At 39.1% G+C, this 15,040-nt stretch overlaps 1 protein-coding gene across 1 annotated transcript in view; it reads left to right on the plus strand.

Annotated features, from left to right (window-relative positions):
- The window catches only part of LOC103180487 (low-density lipoprotein receptor-related protein 1), a 552,054-nt gene that overhangs the window by 112,652 nt on the left and 424,362 nt on the right, over window positions 1–15,040 (plus strand). The gene's annotated exons all lie outside the window — the stretch shown is intronic.

A 15,040-nucleotide genomic window follows, 5' to 3' on the forward strand; every position in this document is an offset into this window, starting at 1 on the left:
TATCCATTTTTTTGGATAGATTGTAGGATTTGTATGAATATATTAACCTTGTTCTTAGACTGAAAACTATTTTGAGTTGTGTTTGGGGAGGGTGCGGGGGTCGGGGAGAGAGACGACAACTTTCTCCTTCTGAAATCACATAACTTTTGCTGAGCAGCTTGGTAGGATTTTATAAAGCGGCCCGAACACCTGAGTTTCAATCAGCAGTTGTCTGAATTTCAAGACTGCTGGCTTGAAATTATAATTAAGACCACCGTATGTTTCTACTCGTCTGTTATTATGAGACTTCCAAAAGTCAGTCAGTTATTGTAACTGACACACGATTTTCACGTATGCAATTATTATAATTTATGTTTTCTACAGCTAAAAATTACAGCAATGCCTTCAAAGTATGCTCTTGTGAATAAAAGGGCATAGAGATTAATTAAAGAATATTTAAAAATATACTGCAGTGTACTACTTTCTTTAGTTAGCACAATAAACTCACCTCCCCCACTTCATATGTCTATGCTTTACCTGCGATTGAGAGAACAACACAGCTACAAATATGGAAGTGCCAATAGCATCCAATATAGACAACATTTTAACACATCGGTATTAGTTCTCCCAAGTAACACATTTACTCAGATTCAGGTGATAAGCTGTGAATTAACCTAATATGCTTATGTGTCTATTTTCTGTTTATGGAACCTTTTCCAACTTAAATGGTTGTGGAAATATATCAGAAAAGAGGATGTTCATAAAAAATTTAGAAAAGATTGGTGTATGATTAAGCCATATCTTATTCTACACTTAGCATTCTCAAACCTGTTTTCATTTTTGAGTTGAATATTTAATTTCTTCAACTACAAAACAATTTAGATTGCATTACTTTTCAAATATTAAAGTTAATGAGAATTCTGGTAGTCTCAAGAAAGGTAAGTCAAAGACATAAATTGACAGAAATACGCCTTTCTAAATATACTGACACCTATTTGTACTGTAACACATATCTAGATTAAATATGATATTTTAATAGAAGATTGTCAGACCTAAAGGTATGTCTACTGCTTGGGTTAATTTAGTCCTCATACATTTTAGGTTGTGTATCCAAGTAATCCATAGAGCAACAAAAAGATCAATTTTTCTGCCCTTAATCGAGAAGTTGGCTGGCATCGTCAGACAGGGGCCTAAAACACAAATGTAAATCCCACATGAAGCAGAAATAGTTTCGTAATTTGAACCTGCTGGAAACTAGGAATATTTCCAGTTGCCATTTAGTGTTGAATCTATTTGTGATGTGCAGTGGAAAGAACACAGATTGGGAGCGTAGCAATGTACAGGAATGGAAAGGACCATTGTGGTCCAGCCAAATAGCTGTAGAGTATCTCATCATTGGTTTTTCATGCCCTTCAATTACGCTTTTAAGGTGCTGAGTGCTGGCCAGATGAGTTATATTGGGAAAGAGGGCGAAATTACATTGGAGGAAATGCTGGTGTGGCTAGGCATCTCCTAAGGGGTAGTTTTGATTTGACCAATCTGTTTTCTTGGGTTTTAAGCCATCTCTATTGCAGAACATTGGAGCAATATAAAAGGGTTCTTTGCTTAGAAAATTTGGTAGCAAAACAAAATATATGTACTGTGAGTGATTTAAAAATTGCATAATACTGTTCTAGCTGCTCCAAGATGCTGCACCGAATGAAGGGCACTATATAAATGCAAGTTGTGGTTGTTCTGGCTGCACTGTACTTCTAAGAAAGCTAGTAATAAATATAGTAGAGGAGCAAACTATTTCAATGTAGTTTTACAGTGACAATTCATACTTTAGTGCTTTGGTACCTATGGTCTGTGGCTGTGCATTTCACTTACTTCAACGCCATGCTGAGATTAGAACAAGCAGTTGTTATCATGTGGAGCACCTCCACATGAGGGAAAGTAGTAGCTGAATGGCATTTAATGTAGTAGCCTGATCAATAGAGTTGTGTGGACTACCAGACCTCTGGATCAAATATGTTACATTAATTTCTGTTTTTCCTACGAGATACTAACTGCAAGTGACACAACTACATGTTAAGTGTAATAAATGATGCATTCTTTGTCTTACTAGAATAACTTATGAATCATAATAATCTCTCTAAAAAAAGATAATAATTTGGTCACTCAATCCATGACTATTTGTGGGACACTGCTGTGCGCAATTGGCTGCCATGTTTCACCCACAAAATATATAGTCAATTCACGTTACAGTATATCCTGTGAAGCGCTTTGAGGTGTCGCGAAGACGTGACAACACGCTATATCAAATGTAAGGTTTAGTATTATTATTATTATTATCTCGCTCATTATGCAATGTGGAACATAATAGTTAAAGCGATTTTGGGATGCCACTGGGAGCATTTGGGGAGAACAAGTTTGCAGGGCTATGGGGAGAGAGCGGGGGAGGGGGATTGAACTGAATAGCTCTTTTCAAAAGTTGGCACAGACACGGTGGGCTGAATGGCCTCCTTCTGTGCTATTCTATGATTCTATGATATCTTAGATTGAGTTGAATTAAATTACTGTTGTAATTCTATGACACAGATGTTGGAATTTGCTATGAAGAGTCAATACTTTGTATACGCAGGCTATTCAAGACTTTTTTTCACAACTGAAGACTCTGATGGAATTCATACCCTTACCATGTCTTTGGTAATGCAATTTTCGTACCATGTAATTTTTTTAATTTGCCAATTTTGTTTAACTCTTTACTGACTGAATTTTACATGGAATCCTGAGACCAATATTTCATTGTAAATTGTTATTAAAAAGGTGGGATCTGGATACCAGATAACTGAAGGTTTAACTCTGGAATATATCTTCATTCAATAGTGCCGTTTGGCAAATCTTCGCTGTTCTCTTAAACCTTAATCGTTCCAATGGAATGAGCTTCAGACAATATTATTTTTAAAAAATGATTAGTTCATTCCCAGATTTGCATGCAAAAGATGGGAAATAAATGTTATGGAAATCCCCTGGTTCTGTTATGCAATTGATACATACAATAGGTCAGTCACACCTCTGAGGGCTGGGATCAAAAGCAGCCCACAATGATGGGCTTGGAGGGAGAAACTGCCTCCTCTGCTGTCTGGCAGCTGTAAAAATGCAACACTAAAGTGAATTGGACACTCTGAATGCAGTTGCTAATGGGCCCAATTCAACAGCAACAAAACTGTCCCCAGTCCTGCACTTTATCAGCAATCAGACACAGGCAACAGATAATTATGGCTGTTGTTGAAAATGTTCAAAAACAAGTTGCCTTGGTGCAATAGGAAGTGTGAGGCTGCTGTAGAGAATGAGAGGTGTCTTCAGAGCACGAAAGGCAGCTGTAGCACAATACATCTGCAACCGAGTGTCTATACAGTCTGACATTTAGTTTCCAGAGCACTAAAGGTTCGCTCCTAGGTTCTGGTGACCCTCACCTTGATTAGTACAAATCCAATACAGAATTTGTAAAGTGCCTTTCACGTTGGAAGAACCCAAGGCGCTGAACCCTCTGATCGGGTCAAAACCCCATCAAGAAATATAAATGTTGATTTACACATTTTATGGGTTTAAAAGTGTGTCCGCCCAGTTAATTTGAGGTACTATCTCTCCGTCAGGACCCCACCGCACACATTTGATAAAGGGCACCTCAGGTACACTGAACGTGTCAAACGCGTGAGTGAAGAGGACACATCAAAGCAAGTGTGGTTTGGCAAACTTGCGGATGGCAAAAAGACAAAAGGGTCGAGACAATGATTCAAGGACACCTCAGTGATAGTTGGCAAAAATGCTCAATTGACCTAGATATACGACGAGGAGTTGCCAACTCATGGTACAAATTGGAACACAGCAATCCATCATGAAATGGAAAGTTTTGAATAGTGACTCACCCCTGAAGAGAAGCAGAATGAGAGCAGCGAAAGCAATGACAACATTATTGGGCCAGAATCAGCAATAATAACTTTTTGTTTGCATTTGACATGGAAAAGGAGCTATTTCTGCTTTGGACATTGAAATGACAGGAGGACACATTAAATAAACTGATTCTTAGACTCAGGACATCTTCTGGATTCTCTTTTTAATGGGACAACTATCAATAAAGACTACCAAACAGATTTCCTTATTCCAAAATAACTTATTAAATGAAACATGTAACAAGGAGTACAGAGGATGATAATATGGGCACACTATTGCTAAGTAGAAGACTTGGATACATGCCTGTGATGGCTATTTGAAAGAGAAATCCAATTAGTTCCACTCCCCCGAATAGCCCTGCAAATTTTCCACTTTAAGTACGTATCCAATTCACTTTTGAAAGCTACTATTGAATCTGCTTCCACCAACCTTTCGGGGAGTACATTCCAGACTGCAATAACTCTCCAGGTTAAAAAAATTCTCCTCCTCTCCCTTCTGGTTCTTTTGCCAATTATCCTAAATCTGTTAACAACCCACCGGCCAGAAGAAACAGTTTCTCCTTAACTACTCTATCGAAATCCTTCATAATTTTCAACACCTCTATTAAATCTTCGCTCAACCTTCTCTGCTTTAAGAAAAATAATCCCAGTCTCTCTAGTCTCTCACATAACTGAAGTTCCTCATGGTACAAATGATACAATGTCACAAACCAGTTCAATTTTATCTGGTCGAATGTATATTTCAATTGACTTTTTAAAATAATTAATTATTCATATAGTTAGCCGACATGAAAAGACATAATTATTGATTAAGTACAATGAAGGTACATCTACATTTTTTCTTAAACCTCTTTAAGAAATGCTGTTAAGAAATATTGCAATTCAGATCTATTGTTAACCTCTTCTCATTCAGAAAATTATCTTTAAATCCCGTAATGTAGTGGTTAGCGCATTCACCTCACAAGCGAGAGATGCCATGTGTGATTCCTGGGTGGGCTTTCAGCCTCTCTGTCCCCACACTCTGGAACTCCATCCCACGGTCCCTTCGACTCGCTTCCTCCCTTGCCTCCTTCAAGGCCGGTCTCAAGACCCTTCTCTTCGACCATGTCTTTGGTCTCCCTCCCACCTCTCTGCCATCCCTCACCCCTACACCACCCCTCCCCCATGCTCGAGCCCCGACACCTGACTGTTCAGCGCTTTGGGACGTCCTCCCGACGTGAAAGGCGCTCTATAAATGTAATTTTGTTGTTGTTGCTGTTGTTGGGTGGGGCGAAACCTCGGGAAAGTTTCCTTACTTGACACACCTCTGTTTACCTGGCAGAACATAGGAACCTGTTTGTTAATCAATTGGCGGATCGCTTTCCGGAGGAAATAATCCACCCCACCCACCCTCATTCCATGACTCTTTGTGGGACAATGCTGTGTGCAATTGACTGCCACGTTTCTCCCACAAAATACATTCTGTGAAGCACTTTGAGACTTCTAGACAACATGATAAGCCGTTATGTCAAATGCAAGGATTATTGCTATTATTATATTATTCTTAAACGTGCAAACTTCTAAGAAAGTACCATTATTTGTCAGCCAATATTTATTGCTACAACATTTGCTAACTATCAGGACATGGTATGTTGGTTTATCCTGAGCTAAAAGAGTTTTATGGCAGAGTTGGAAGGTTTGGCAACAAAAAAAAGCCAAATCTTAAAGTCTAAACTATTTCCTAAATGATAGATTTGCTGCATTTTTCAAAGTGTTTACTTATTTAAATAAAATCTTCCAGTAAAAGTGCTGTGTTCAGTGGTGTGAAATAGACAAACAAATAACAAGAAGTGATTTGGGGCTTCATTGTGACATATTCTGGTATACTGAGTTCTATCCTGGGAGCAGCAGCATTGTTTTATTATCATTAATATTAATATTAATGATCTTTGCATATTGGGAAGATTCAAGCACTTCAAAGCACTTCGCAGGTTTCACGCTAAAGTGTAATGACTGTGTATTGTGTAGCTACGGAGGATATTTTGCGGAACCCAGACACAGGGGAAGGAGGGAGGGAAGAGGGAAGTTTTATGGATTGTAGGCTGAGAGACAGAGAGAGAGGTTTGGCTCATTATTACCTTTGCAATTTTCACAGCCATGGTGACAGTATAAAATATAATTTAAGGGAGATGGAGCTGTATTCGGAGGAAGATTTAACACATTTTATTGTTTCTAAATTGGACTCTGTGGGACATTAACACAGAGAATCGAGTCTTTCAGTGGCAGATGATTTTAATCATTAAGGGCCCAATTAGAACTTTGGTCTCTCAAATATGAAGGAATAGCTTTAGATTAGTGCCTTGTCTTGTGCCTGACCAGAAGGTGTTGGGAAAATTAACATACACTGCTCATCTGTTGTATGGACTGTTCCTATGTGACAATTGATCGTGACTGACTCATAGAGGAATGATAAAACAGGGAATGTTTTTAATCACTGGTTCATTGTAAATATCCTGCACAGAGGGTTTAATTTATGCTAATTTATTTAAAGAGGAAAGTGTGATTATTATATTTCTGAAACGTGTATTGAAGAATTGATCTTCAAACACATTTAATGAAGAATAAGATTTCTTACAAAAAAATGCTGCAAATTAGCCATGTCCTACTTGAGCTGTGAGAGTGCAAGTGACTCCCAAATTTTCCAAAAATAACTTCCCTGTTTCAATTTTATTTCTCATTGGAAACTATCGGCTGGGTTTGAGCATTCCTCATCATCATAATAATAATTCTTGCATTTCATATCGCGCCTTATGTAATTGAAAATGTTAGTATCACTGCACAGGATTTTACTGTAACGTGTAGTGGAATCTGTAGTGTATTTGCAGGCAAACAGGACAATTGGTTTGCATTCAGCAAAAGCCCATAAATAATTATGAAGTGAACAATCAATTTTATTCGGGGAATTGTTGACCTGGGTATCAGTAGAAACTCCCTTCTTTTTTTTGAAAAGTACTATAGGGTCTTTAACATCCACCTGAATAGGTAGAATGGACCTTGGTTTTAGGTTTCATCTGAAGGGCAGCATCTCTGACAATACAGTGAGTCAAAACAATGTAACCCAGGTCTGATATAGAACGTCCACCTCGTCTATGAGCTGAAATTCCTGTGAGGAGCTGTTGGGCTTGAACCCACATGGTCATTATGAACCCACATGGTTATTATTATTCGAGGGGATATTTAAAAAAAAACATATTTTAATTCTGTTCCTTGAATAAGGAATGGAATGTGTCTAGGAATCCACAGTTTTGACCCTGCCAGCACTTAATACTGTTTGTCAGAGGATCTTTCCAGGTTCCATTTAAGATTTTAGTGAGATAAGACAGCCAGCATCTAAGCATGTGTCTAGAGCAGGCAATGGATACAGTTTTGTTTTTTGTCAGATCTTTGGGTATATAAAATTTAGAGTGGCAAGCAACATTAATGCAAATCCCGAATGTTTTTTACTCCTTTCATAATATCATATTAGAATTTACCAAGACCAGATAACAAAATGCATTTGCCTGCCAAGGTCAAGGAAAAGATCAGAGAGCCACTCTCTCAATGTCTAGTGAAGTCAGTCTTGCTGTGCCAGATTGGATTAGATTTCTAAGATAGTGAGTTTATTGTGACAATTTTCAAATCTTACTTTTATTGAATATGATGAAAACATTTGGATAAAAATTGCAAACAGACTTTTGTAGAAAATAAATTGTTACAGAAAAATATGGCTCTGGTTCCTGGGTAAAGGCAGGCTTGTTGCGACTAGAAGTCTTTCTTTAATAGATAGGCATTCTTTTCCCATTTCAACAAAAGGATCCTGTGCTTCCAGTGACAATAACTGTAGTTATGCTGGTAGTCAGCCTGATTTGATCAGGGCAATCTTTTGCAAGACTCCAAATGATACATTTTCCATTTTCCTAATCCTTGTTGCTTACAAAATACACAGTTACTATGCCTTACAATGAATCGAGTGAAGTGCTTTGAGTCGTCCTGCCAACGTGAAAGGCACTATATGAAATGCAATGATTATTATTAATATTTTATCATTATAAAAATGCAATAATTGCTTAACTGCTGTGTAAAGCAGCATTCAGCTGTAGCAAATATAAAGATTATTATTATTAAATGGGTTTTGTAAATACTCATTAAAACAAGAACACCACTGCATTTCATATACATTCTGCAACAGGAAAGGACAGAACAGCACTTCAAATATCTTAACCTCTGTATAAATATAGAAATCTTTTGAGTCTGTCAGACAGTTGTACTTTTAAAACAATGCAAAGTTGTAAATGTATTTCTGGCAAACTAGATGTGCCATATTCACATGCTAGTGTTAAAAGCTAGGCTTGGCATTTTTTTTCCTGATATGCTGGTCTCTCATTTTATTTTTCAGCAATGTTATTAAACTCTTTTCAATTTTAGCAACAATGCATAAAATAGTTATGGCATTTTCAAATTATTTTAATCTGGGGACAATTTGCTCGTTGTTTCATGCAGTAAAACCAGCATGAATTTCAATATTTCTAGACATGCAACATTTTAAATCTTTTGCTATCCCATTGGTAGATTTGCCTTCAACGTTATTAGAAATAAATAATGGCATTGGCTGTGGATGCAGGGATTTGAAAGAGAATGTCATTGTAATTTGCCATTTCAAGGAAGTACATCAATTTTGCTATCCAAAATATTTACAGTCCATGGGTTAAAGTGAGGTAGCCTTGGGCTAGATTTTGGTTTCTATTTAACCCGTGTTAACCCTTTCCATTTGAAGCTATATCTGAACACTTCTGAGTCAGAAGTTTACAATTGGTGAAAAGCAGAGAACACAAGAATCCATTAGAAAGTTTTCACAGGAGTCTCTTTCTTACCCATTCCAATACCAAAATATCCCTACTATTGTGCAATTCTCCAAGTAGGACCAGACCACTGTTCCGTAGAGCGCACAATTATTTCCAGTGGCTTGTGCTCTATCCCTCCAGTTATAGTTATTATAATAATAAAAATAATAATAATCATAATCCTTGCCTTTGATATAGCACCTTATCACATCTTTGAGCTGTCCCAAGGTGCCTCACAGAATATGCTGTAAAGTAAATTGACTGTGTATTTCGTAGGTGAAACCCGCAGTCAATTGCGCACAGCAATGTCTTACAAACAGTTGTGGATTAAGTGACCAAATTATTAGTATATTTTAAGGAATTATTACCCCGGAAAAGTGATCCATCAATCGATTAACAAAAGGGTTCCTACTTACTGCAAGGTAAACAGAGGCGTGTGGAGTAATGAAACTTGCCAATGTTCCCTGCCTGAGAATCGAACCCTGGTCCTCTCACTTGTGAGGCGAGTGCTCTCGCCACTGAGTTACAGAACTCCATTGATTACAGGGCTTCCAGACTGGGTTTCTGATGAAAAGAAAAATGTCAGGTGCATTGCTTTCCTGGCTTCTCATCCCTCCAGTTAGCACAACTGACCGTTCTTTTGCCCAAAGGTTGCATTAGTTAAAACTGAATACATTTCATTCCATTCACATATTTTATCCCACAAAGAGCAGAGCAGTGAGGCTAAAAGAGTATGACTTACTATTTTGTAATTGAAGGCCATTTGGTGCAAAACTGCGCATCAATAAAAACGTGCTAATGTGAACCTTTTCATACCCACCACATTTCATTTCATTTTACAGTGAAGCATCACAATTTAATCAGTCAAAATGGACATCTTAGAATATGCGAAACACGCATATACTTTACACTTAAGCCCCCTGCTTTATGCCCTTTTTATTTATTGTTTCATTTGGACCCAAATCAGCCACACAAAATTAAATGCCAGCTAGACTGACTCATAAATCCATTACAGTAACATCTGCTTTCTCTTTAAGGCTGCTGTGTTAGCTTGAAGTCCCCTTTGAACAAGATGATCCTACTCAGTTTTGCATCTCATTTGCCCTGATATCCCCAGAATAGAAGATAGAGCGTAGCAATATCATCTGGTTTACATTAAAACTCCACCCTGAGACCAGGATAAGGAATCCCCACCCGCCTCTTAGCAAACCATTACTGCCTACAAATATGTGTCCACCTGGCATATGGCAGGCTTCTTGCCATTTGTTAAAATTTTAATATATAGTGAAAAGAGGGCTTCCTGATTGCCTCAGTATATCAAGCCAATGCACAGTGTGAAATGCAGTCATGCACATATGGAAAGTGTTAGGATTAGCAATTGAACTAAGTTGATTAATTGATTGCAGCTAATAAAGCCATCAATTGGGCATCAGTGCCCCTTTTGGCTAGAGATATGGAAACATTGGACAAACCTCCTGCTAATGGTGTCACAACTTTGAGCTTTCACCGCTCCCAATGTGAACCTTTCATTGTTTGATAATTTAGACTGACAAATAAAATAGCGGTTAAATGTACAAATCATAGCTGTGTGGTGTTTGATTCTTTGCTTCTACCGAGTTATAATTTAAGCATTGTGCTATTCAATTCAGTAGTAGTCAATTAAATGGAAAGTGTTTATAGGAAGTGTGGGGGGGGGGAGAAATAAAGTGTTTTCTCAGGAAACAAATTACCTGAAACGATTTCCCTTCATACAAAGTGTTGCAAAATGAAGTTAGAGTGTGAGATACTGAGATGACAAACCGTTGCGTGCATCTTTGGACCAGATGTCTTATCCCGACCCTGAATGATTTATTCTGAGGCTGGTTTAATGGGATAACAGCTTGCCTCACACAAAAACATCTGTCAGACTTTCAGACCTTCTCAGGACTCCATTTAACACCATTAATAGATGTATCTGTATATATATATATAGTTTGCCACAAAATACACAGTCAGCTCAATTTACAGTGTATTCTGTGAAGTGCTTTGAGATGTCCTGAAGACGTGATAAAGCACTATATCTAATGCAGGGATTATTGTTTCAGTTTGCTTACGACTTATTCACTATGGTGGCCTATTACTTATGCATGACCTCAACATGTATTTGTGACTGTAGGAAGAGTAACAGAGTTCCAGTCCATACTTGCCTAGTCGCACCAGCTTGCAGCTTTGTAGCCTTTATCTGAGTCAAAACTGTTAAGAGCGTATTTAAAACTGAACAAGGTCTTCATTGCAGGAACCAAACCTTTGTGGTGATGTGGTAAGCTGCATCGACCAGGCTGCATGTTCATTTGAGTGTTCACATTTCTTATTGTGGAAAGCTATTTAATTCAATCAGCACACGCCCACACGTGTGTGCCCAAGACGAGAGGAACACACGCCTAATTATTTTTTTTCCTCTTTATTGCTGAGAGTCAATAAGGAACAAGATCTTGTAACCTGCTAGCTTATTGCAGTTCAGACAGCTTATGATCTTGGGTGATGTCTGCAAAATGTTCAGCAAGTGACTTGAATCAACCAATATTGTACAAGTTGAATATTGCTGACACCTTCAGACATCTGAAAAGCAGTATTGAGGAAATGCAAATAAAGAAAAAACACAGCCTCTAGATTAAATGCCATTGCTTAAAAGATGATTGAATTGCAAGTGATTTCATAGAATTGATGACTGGCTACATTACTTAACTTCAGATCCAACATTGTAGTGGCTTTGATTGTCTTCCCTGCTATTTTTTGGTGTTCAATCCTTAATATTATTGCAAAGTTTGGCATCCTTCTGTGTTTCATGTCGTGCCTTTCATTTTTATTTAATTTCCTCTACAGTAAAAACAGACGTTTGCACCATCCAAATCGTAGAAAACAGAACATTCTGATTATTATGTTCTGCATTAGAAAACTGCTTGCAGGTATAGCATTTGGATAAAGGAATGTAGAGCTCAGCTGGAATATAGCTTTCCATCTGTAAGCCAATCCAAAATATGAGTATTTTGGTTTTTTTTTGCACGCACCACTTGTTTCAATAGTTTAAAAGGGTGGGCCAACCTTTTGGTTGCCGAGGGCCGGATGCCCTACTTGAGAAATGTCCACGGGCCACATAAGCAATATTTTTATGTTTCCCTTCCAGAAACATAAAATAACATTGACACAGGGGCTTTTTCACGTAGGAAGGACGTCTCAAAGCTTTTGAAGTGGGGATGGGAAATGTTAACCAAAAGCATGGTCAGAGACTTAGTTAACCAAAAGCATGCCCGGAGACATGGTCAGAGACAAACAACATCCTGACTATGTGTGACCAGGGCTCCATCTGCCCCCTCGTCCTCCTCGACCTCTCCGCCGCCTTTGACACCGTGGACCACTCAATCCTCCACCGCCTCTCCTCCCACCTCAAGTTTCAAGGTTCTGTCCTTGACTGGTTCAGGTCCTACCTTTCACACCGCCTCCACGTCTTCACAGTAAAAGCTTCTCCTCCAGCCCCCGCACCGTCTCGTGCGGTGTTCCTCAGGGCTCTGTCCTCTGTCCCCTCCTCTTCTCCCTTTACATGCTCCCCGTGGTGACATCATCAGCAGACATGGGGTAAATTTCCACATGTATGCGGATGACACCCAATTCTATATCTCTGCCTCCACCCTCAACTCCAGGACCACTGACGTCCTGACCGACTGCCTGTCCAACATCAAGTCCTGGATGAGGGATAACTTTCTCAAACATCAGCCTCCACGGCTGCACACTCAATCTCACTAAGCCAGTCAGGAACCTGGGTATCTTGTTCGACCTTGAACTGTCCTTTCTCCCCCACATCTGCGCCATGACCAGCACTGCCTATGACCACCTCCGCAACATTGCCGGACTCCGCACTGCCTCACCCCTCAGGCTGCCGAAACCCTCACCCATGCACTCGTTACATCAAGGCTCGATTATGGGAACTCCCTCCTCATCGGCCTTCCCAACTCTTCCCTTCACAAGCTGCAGATCATCCAAAACCTGCCTGTTCCCTCCGTTCAGCGGGCTCCGGCCTGCTCCATGTCTCCCACCCGACCTGCCCTACCATTGGTGGCAGGGCTTTCAGTCTCTCTGCCCTCACACTCTGGAACTTCATCCCACGGTCCCTTCGCCTCGCTTCCTCCCTTGCCTCCTTTAAGGTTGGTCTCAAGACCTTTCTCTTCGACTGTGCCTTTGGTTTCCCTCCCACCTCTCTGCCTTCCCTTACCCCTACACCACCCCTCCCCCATCTCAGACCCCGACATCTGACAGTTTAGCGCTTTGGGACATCCTCCAGAGGTGAAAGGCGTTCTATAAATGTAATTTTCTTGTTGTTGTTGTTGTTAGTTGTTGGCAAGCTTTGAAAGAGGGGAGGGAGGGAGAGACCACGTTGGAGGGTCTCCAGGAATGGAGCTCCAGAATGCAGGGTAAATTGTGATGGTGGGGCAAATGGGGTGGTGGGACATGAAGGAAACTGGTGTTTGCCCAGGTTTCAAAATTATGGCTGTATTTCAAGAATTTTCTCAATTCTGAACGCTCAAATAATAAGAAAATAGAGTAAATCTAGACCCAGATAGTATTTCAATACCATAGCATAGAATCTGTGCAAAGTCAATGTTAACTTTTAACAAAACAAAACATTTTTGATTCCTGATTTTAAATGGTTTACGCAACTGTCCTTACGCTGAAATGTAGGGGAATATCTTAGTTTTGTAACATTATAATGGGGGTTGGGCTTTAACAATGTCACAATTCTATTTATTTTACGGTGTTACAATTTATTCTAAATGATAATTGCCTCCTGCCATTCTTGTTATCGAGCTGGTAGGAAAATGTACATTTATTTTCACCTCCTTTGATTACCTCCTTTTTTAAAAAAAATTGAATCATAATTTAGTACAGTAGTTTACAATAATTACCTTGAGTGAAATGTGACTAGCTGGCACGAGTGGCCTCTTCTGATGCTTGATAATATCCCTAAGTGACTCTATTTATGTAGAATAATTAAATGCTTCTTATACTAGTCAGAGACTTCTATATTATACGAGTTTGAGTGTTTCTGTGTTTTTGTGATGAAATATAACTTATTATATAAGTGGCTATACAATTGAAACATACTGGATGTTGAACCAAATCATAATGACACCACCTGTAGTGCATGTTTCCTCACCTGCCCATAATGATGAAGCAATTCCAGACTGATTCTACACATTGTGTGAACTCGGTTACTTAGCCCAGAGTGGTACATATATGGAATGAAAACTTTAGACACTTTGATTTATTTGATCAGTCTAACTCTTTTCTAAGTAGCCTTTGTTGGCCCATAACTGAAGGCAAAATTGTATCTCGGTGGCCTTTGTGAGTCTGCTTTTCACTTTAGGTTAGGTTGTTTTCTTCCATAATATTTCTACGGTCAGTGGGATTCATATGTCGTGTTCTAAAATGCTACTAGCAAACATGTGTTGAATATGAATTGAGTACAAACAAAGAACTAGAAGCAACAGTCGCAAATGTGATGATTCATCAGTTACCCGTTGCTCTGGGGTCCCCAAGCCTTGGCTCTTGCTAATCTGTGCCTAATAGTTTCCAGAATTAGCTAAGCAGGAAGTGTCCCTCCAGGGAGAGAGTGCGCATTCCATTCCAACAATCTGTCTCTGGGATTTTCATATGTAGGTGGGATGCGTGGAAATCTCAGCTTGGTTTGGATAAGCATGGTGATGGGTTTCTGCATGTGTCAGACACCCAGCTGACCAAAAATAAAATCAGGATTTGCATGAGATAATAATCAGCAATTGTATATTTTGTCCAGAATGCTTTAATCCAAAATGATGTCCAATTTAAAGAGGAGGCCTAAGTAATGGAGGATTCACAGGTATAGGAATGAAACAAACCAATTGTGTAATCAAACATGTGACTTCAACCCTTTTATTTCCCATTTAGATATCTTTCAATATTGAAAAACATTCCTGGTAATATCTGGCAGAATGATTTGTCATCTTTATTAGTTGTTGCACAAATCCTAAAAGCTTATAATTGGGGGGAGGGGCTATGTAGGAAGCTACCATGAATTCTGCCCTAATTTGTATTCAGCATCTAACTACTTTTGGTCAAAGTGGAAATATGCTGGAAATGAGCAACAGACGCCTATTCTTCAGCTATTTAATAATAATATTCCTTGCATTTGATATAGCGCCTTATCACGTCGGTGAGATGTCCCAATACACTTCACAGAATACATTGTAAAGTGAA

This window comes from Callorhinchus milii, unplaced genomic scaffold (assembly GCF_018977255.1).
Source record: "Callorhinchus milii isolate IMCB2004 unplaced genomic scaffold, IMCB_Cmil_1.0 Scaffold6, whole genome shotgun sequence".
Lineage (NCBI taxonomy): Eukaryota > Metazoa > Chordata > Chondrichthyes > Chimaeriformes > Callorhinchidae > Callorhinchus > Callorhinchus milii.